This window comes from Mya arenaria, chromosome 4 (genome assembly GCF_026914265.1).
Source record: "Mya arenaria isolate MELC-2E11 chromosome 4, ASM2691426v1".
NCBI lineage: Eukaryota > Metazoa > Mollusca > Bivalvia > Myida > Myidae > Mya > Mya arenaria.
The window spans coordinates 82,500,897-82,508,577 of NC_069125.1; the positions used below are offsets into that span (position 1 = coordinate 82,500,897).

General features: G+C 33.7%; 1 long non-coding RNA gene across 1 annotated transcript; it reads left to right on the plus strand.

Moving 5' to 3' along the window:
• Positions 1-5,124: 5,124 nt before the first annotated feature.
• On the plus strand, positions 5,125-7,252 carry LOC128232843 (uncharacterized). The gene is made up of 3 exons (XR_008260575.1): positions 5,125-5,221; positions 6,172-6,344; positions 6,536-7,252. It is a non-coding gene; the product is annotated as an uncharacterized LOC128232843 (long non-coding RNA).
• The last annotated feature ends 429 nt before the right edge of the window (positions 7,253-7,681 follow it).

Sequence of the window (7,681 nt, forward strand, 5' to 3'; positions counted from 1 at the left end):
ATCCCAGTGGAACCACATGCCGCGCCTAAACAGCGCGCAGCATCCAAAGTACTAATCCTGACATACATGCGGTCGGGCTCGAGTCTCACGGCTGACATACTACAGCAAAGTCGCGGGGCCTTCTATGTGTACGAACCCGTCCATAGCATCAGGTGGGAAGACAGATCAGAGAACTGGACATACCCTGATGCTCCTACCAAGATAGTGAATGATATGAAGCTGATAAGATACGCTCGAGTCTACTCTCTTGGAAGAAGTCAGGAGCCCGTTTTATTAAATGGTCTTAATCGTACCATGGAAATATATAACTCTGTAGGAGCGTCACTGTTGGCAACAAAAGTATTCCTTTCAATTCCTCAACTATATTTTCAACTTTAATACTATAATACCTGCTAGAGCTAAGCGTGCTTTTTTTCAAATGTAAGTAACCTGTCAAGATAATGTAAAATATAAATCAAAGATAAATTTACTTGACGCCTAGAATCTTTACTGAAACAGGCCCCAGGACTGGTGTCGATATTGATAGATCATATAAGTCAAGTTGTATCCGAAACTATTAACTATTTTTGTGAAACATATAGTCCATCTCAACCTCACAAGCTCGTGTGTAACGTTCACCGTACTGTTTGCAAGTTTACATATGATGCCATAGGTATTCTTACATAATATTTACATTATCACTTCATTCCTTAACGATGGTTTTTGTTTATCGATTTCCAGTCATTGGGCGCAACAATATTAATGGGTGGGGCATATTTACTACGGAACTATTTTTTTCAATGAAATCGTAGTAAATTTATTGGCAACCTGCAAAACAAAAATCTGCAGTAAAGCAGTTAAAACAAAATGAGCAACGATATTTTGATTGATTTTAATGTAGATTTTGATTTCATGGTTGATGGAACAGTTGAAGAAATATAAAATGACAATGATGACGACTTATTTCGGAATTTGGAATTGACATTTGGTAAAAAAAACAACATCTGACAAAACATGAAGTCGATGAAATTAAACAATAACATATTGTAGTGCACCCAGCAACGTCCAGAAGAAAAAGCTCAGTTCAACACAAACTCTGGCTTTCCTTCCGCGAAAGTTCCCATTGCTAAACACGTTACCCCACCCACCGTCACTGTCGTTTCATCCGATGTTAACTTCAAAAGAAATGACAATGCACTTGCTGATTTGTCCAACACCGTATTCCAACATGGTTCATACAACAACTGATCCTTCAACATAACGTTCATCAAGTAAATTGAGAAGTTCGAGTTGTATTCTGCGATATTAGCAAAACATTCGACCGTGTTAAGCATGCAGGCCTTCTGTTTAATTTTTTTGCTTTAGGTGTCCGCGAAAATACGCTTCATTGGCTAAGTAGCTATCAATAAAACAGAATCGAAAACAACGAGTAACACTTCAGGGTTCGACTTCTTCCGTTCGTCCTATTAAAGCAGGTGTACCCAAGGCTTAATATTAGGTAAACTGCTCTTTATCGTATATATCAACGAAATAGTTCGCGATAAAGATGCGTCAATTATTATTTTCGCTGACGACACCAGTGAATCCATGGTTGTTGAAACTCCGAAACAAGATCAATCCACAAGCTTATTTTTATGTTTAAAATAAAAACGAATATATGTCCGCCATACCTGCGAAATGGGATTCCTGTCCGTCCACAAGCTGCTAGATACAACCTAAGAAACTCCAAAGATACACCACTTATACATTGTAAAACGTCATTGTATTACAATTATCTTATTCCTTCATCCATCTGGGCATGGAACTTACTGGCCCCTACATTACAATCCGATTCGGTTCAACAATTTAAAAGATTTTTTTATGCCGATTCGGTACAACAATTCAAAAGATTACTTTGCAAAACTCCTAAATTGCCGATCTATTTTATTACTAGCCCTAGGCACTTACAAATTCTTCATACAAGGTTAAGACTTGGCTGCAGCTTATTAAATCACGATCTATTTCGCAAGAACATCGTTCCCTCACAAGCATGTCTCTGTGGGGAAGTAGAATATGTTCGTCGCTTTATGCTCACTTGTCCTCTATTTAACATCAATAGAACACCTATGCTAACAACAATACACTCGCTGGTTCCTGGAACAGTTATCACCTTAAGTTTACTCTTAAATGGTATTGACGTTTTTCTGATTGTACTAATTCTAAAATATTTTCTTCCGTATACTCCTGTATTGATTCTACTAAAAGGTTTCGCTGAGTTCAGTTTTATTGCTGATTTACAAGTGACTCAAAAATTATTTGTTTACTGAAAGACACAGTAACATTTTTTCATGTTTTTCATTTTTTATCACTCAATGATTATTCTATATATTATAAATTTCATGGATCTGCATATATGTTTTTTTTCATTAACATATAAAAGATTTTTTTAGATCCATTGCGATATATTCATTTATGATGTATTTTGATGTATGATTTATAAATGCACTTTAAAGACAACCACATTAGTATATTGAACTGCCTTTTACAGAAGAAAATGATCTTTATAAGCTTTTAGCTTTCAATCAGATACTTAAATATTTAGAATGTAATTTATGTTGTCACTTGTATATTTTCATGAAATAAATATGTTTAAACCAAGTAAATTGACTGAAATTTCTCTCCAATCTGAAACCTCGTGACTTACAAACGCTAGTATCGTGTATTATCGCGAGATATAATGAGAACTTTGTAGGTGGCAATATTTTTGCTGTTTTCTTGTTATTGTTCATAAACCCAGTTGTATTTTTCTACTTGTGATACAGTTATAATACGTTGTTAAAAATACTTTCTTTTGAAAATATTGAAATTAAACCAATGAATAAGGAACTTATTGTTTGCGCATTCATTGTTTTATAGATTTAGGTTACTGTAGCTGTTCGAATTTACACACCGTTGAGATAAACGAGAGAAAGAAAAAAGAGAAAATGCTATTGAATAATCTATTTATTTTAACAGAGTGTACATTTAAATAAATGTAAATATAAGTATTAAAATTCTACATTTTGCATTTCATTCGGTTATGGTATGCAATGGGGCAGCAATTTCGTTCTGTAATTTATTTGGTAATGTTGTGCGATGGGGCTGTTCAAAATGGGTGGAGTACGAAGGACTCCACCAGCATTTTAAACAGCCCCATTGCACAACATACCCCAATAAATTGCAGAAAGTCTAATTTTAATCCTTAAAACAAATTCATTTCGTTATAGTATAGAGTTAACATTGTATTGAAGAAATAGTAATTATTTTGTTTGTTTTATTTTCCTTGAAAATATAGAAATTAAACAAATGAATAAGGAACTATTTTTGCACATTCATTGCTTTATAGATTTATGTTACTGTAGCTATTTGAATTTACCCAGCGTTGAGAACAACGAGAGAAAAAAAAAGAAAATGCTCTTAAATAATCTATTGATTTTAGCAGAGTGAATATTTAAATAAATGTAAACATAAGTATTAAAATTCGACATTGGGATATGGTATGCAATGGCGCAGTTCCAAATGCTGGTGGAGCCCTTTAAACTCCCCATTTTGAACAGCCCCATTGTATACCGTACACCAGCAAAAAGTCGAATATTAATCCTTAATGCTAAATCAGAGTTGACATTGTATTGCAGAAAGAGTCATTAAATAGTTTTTTTGAAGACTCGTAACGCCTGAAACAGTTCACAAGGAGCGGGTGGACGTGCTATACCGGCTGCTTACTTGTGATCCAGACAGGGTCCTGCAAAGCGGTTTTCTAGGTAAGGAGTGAGATTGTCCCTGTAGTGTTCATTGTATTATTTCAACCTATGCATTATGCTGACCTAAAATAGAGATAAATTAATGCTAATGCACTATAGTTATTTATTTGAGTTCGGTATTTATATAAGCAGGAAATATATTATTTTTTCATTATTTCGTTTATATCTCTCTCATTTGAAAACATATAAGATAAGAACCCTCAAGACATTGTTGTAATAATAAGGTCGACTGTGTTATATTGTTGACAGACTTTTCCGAAAAGATGCAAATACTTTTTGGTCCTAATTAAGATAAACTTCTCTTTCGTTAAATCTGGTTATCTCCTAAGTACCACAGAACATGTCACAAAGGAGATCACTTCCCCACCGATGTTTGCACTGCGGAAGGACCTAAATTGCTATGTATATTCTATCAAATGTTTAGGTAAAGGTATGTTAACAAAGAAACTACCACCTTGTGTGGAGGCTTCTAAAAAACCAACAACAGGACGGAAGGTACTAGGGCTTGCATAGTGACCCTTCAAAAAGCATGCCAAGCCTCACCTCTATGTATGCTGAAGACTATAAGGTTTAATATGGAACAGGCGAGAAACCTGTCCGTGCTGATTCCGGATCTGAAAATCATACACCTTGTTCGTGACCCGAGGCCAACGCTTAAATCACAAGCTTCTCTAGGGGAGTGTTGCGGGTTGGAAAGACAGCAGTGTGCGGAGAGATTCTCTGTGCAGTGGTTAAAGATCATATTGTTAGAGCTGATTCGAACTCGTAGTCCAATCGAAATAGAATTTATTCTCTTAGATATGAAAATTTAGCTAAGAAACCTATACAGGTATCAAAAGAACTTCATCGATTTGTCGATGGATCATTTACCAAGCCGATAGAGGACTATATATTTAATATAATATAATACGTCAGCAGGTCGCAAAGATGACTGCATCATTTGCACAACAAGGGGAAATTCTACAGAACATGTTGACAAGTGGAAAAAGACAATGAATAAAACCTTCGTTAAAGTAATTCAAAACAGATGTAACTACCTATTAAAAAGATTCGGTTATGACTTCATGTAATTATAGGTGTATATAGTTGAATAATTTTATACTTTTAAAAGTTGTATGTTCCTTACAAAATATCGAACCCACAGTAATCCGATTATTAAAAGACATTTAATAAACAGATCTTATATTACATTAATTGAAGAAACTATCTAGAGTATAATATTCCCTCCATTTGTATTAAATATCAAATCATCATCATCATCATCATCATCATCATCATCAAATCTACTTTCTCGCAAACAAACACTCAACACATGTAAATTCCAAATAAGTCAAATTCTCCAAAAGTCGTAAGATTAAATTGTTCTCATTACATATTTGTTTTGAATCCCCAATTACCGCGAGACAAATTGTGTTTATTCTGAACAAAGTATGGATAAATTTCTTTACAATTCTGCATTTAAGGTACTATTTGATTTTAATTATTAAGAATCTGCATTTAAAGTACCTTTTTATATTATTTATTTAGATAAACCAAGTTAGTTATAAGAAACTTTCATAGAAAATATAATGAGGTTATCAAATAGCATTTCTGGGGAATAACAAAGCAACCGAACACGTTCACAAACTATTTTAGAAACGACATTGTGCTATCAGACTACGTTACAAAGAAGCATTTAGTAAACAATTTTTACGAGGGAACAGGCCAGGTGAATATTTTACATAGTAATATTGACATGCATACTAATAAAATAGAAATAATTCGAGATCCTGGGGAACAAAATGATTGTGTAAACAAACGATATGTGTTTACGAAAATTCGCAAATCCTTAAACCATTATGATATTTAGAGGTGACCAGGTATAATTCCGACTTTAACACAACAGAAAAATGATGCTATTGCACAACTTGAAACAAATATACTGTCTAACGGATTGATTATTCATAAACAACAGGAGAGTGTAAACAAACAAATAGATGGGCTAGTAAAACCACATACGAATGCTGAAAAATCTGACAAAGCTGCTGAAAATGAGTTATTTAAAGAATTAAAAACACAAACAAACACTCGGATGTTAAACTTAAGAAAATATTTTTTTGAATTCCCAAGATAGCTATCACGGGTGTGAGTTGAGAGATACAGAGGTTGCCATTGAGAACACTCAGCTCCATAAACTTGTTAATGTACTGTATGTAACTGCAGATGTCATGTATGTTTTGTTATGGTTGTCATGTGTTCAATTTTCTTTTGAATACCATTTATCTCAGTAATTGTTTGTTAATACAGGTTTGTTAATACGGGCCACTAAGCACTTTACGATATTGTATGAGATAAATCTATTCTTTAACATTTTATATATAATAACTGAATATGATGTTGCATTTTACTTAATACTGTTTATATTATATTTCAGTGTGTAGATTCATCTGTATTGAATCATGCTGGAGCCATTGTTATATGTGAATCATATAAACAGTAAAACTACAGAAACGCATTGGTTATTGTTGTTGGAGTTGCACGCTAATTGGACAATCAATACGAGCGACGGCTTGGTCTTGCCTCGTAATATAAAGACTATTAAAAAAGGTCAGGGCAAAGGTCGAACCATTATGAACATATCTGGCTTAGGGTATACTATCATAGAACTGCTAAAGTCAGACAACAAAATACTGTATTTGAATTATCCCAATCTATAAAAAAAGCTCTTAAACAAAGAACTTCCATTACATATAGTGATTAGTTTATTTCAGCTCATCCTCATGTTTTATCATTTGCAGATTCGTTTAAGGTATGGACAATTATTGATGTCTACATAGATACATTGCATGTGTAACCGAACCGTCTTATTAAACGAGTGGTGGTACCCGCAAGGGCGGTTACATGAACCGACACAGGGCAAAGGCAGGGAGGTTGGGTGTGAAAAACAACCGAGGTGTGTTTATTTTCAATACAATCTATTCAAAATTCAAGTCATTCAAATGACATAAATACTGTATCAAAGTTATATATAAATAGGAAACTATAAATGTCTTAGTCACACCTAGCTGCTCAAGCAAGCTATAATGTTAGCTTTAGACTTCATAAGTATGAAATAATTTCGTGTCACAAATTGACAATCAACAGTACAATACCTTATAACAAAACCAAACTCTAAGTAAATGCTTTCTAACTCTATAAAATTGATCAACAGAGAAAATTCACATCTCAGGAGCAATTAATACTTTTAAATTGAAAACCTATGGTAAAACAATAAAACAATGTGAATGGTCCACAGGGAACCCACGCACTTACTTCACAATGCTGTTGGAAATACAAAGGGTGAAGATATCGTCAGAAGACAGATAACTTAAGGAAAATGATTTAGTCGGTGTTTAAGTAGACAGAAAAAATGTGTAAAAATAGATGCAATCAATATCTCGCAGTGAATATTTATGAATATAAATTAATGGATTTTGTGAAGCTTCACGGCATGTATGTATTAAACGGTAGAACACCAGGTGCGAATCTGTGGACTACTTTATTTCTAGTCAGAATTTGTTTTGTTTTATAGTTAATCTATGTGTGCACGGTTTTTGTACATTGCTTTCCGACGTTCATAATCCAGTGAGCCTTGATCTCATATTTTGTTGTAAACAAACAATTAGTAATGAACGTAAAGATTCCCAAATGCATAATGCGAAGTTATGGGATAACACCAAACCAAAAGATTTTGTTAGTACCATAAAAAGAAATGATATATACAATATTATACATGAATTAGACCATTTGCAAGAGCAAAATATTGTTAACAGTGAGAATATTAATAATGTTGTAAATGAAATTGGACAGGTTTTTCACGACAGTGCCAAAACGTCTTTCGGTCCGACCAACTTATCTAGACAGAATATAACTAAAAACAAAAGTAAAAATAAAATTTGGCTTAA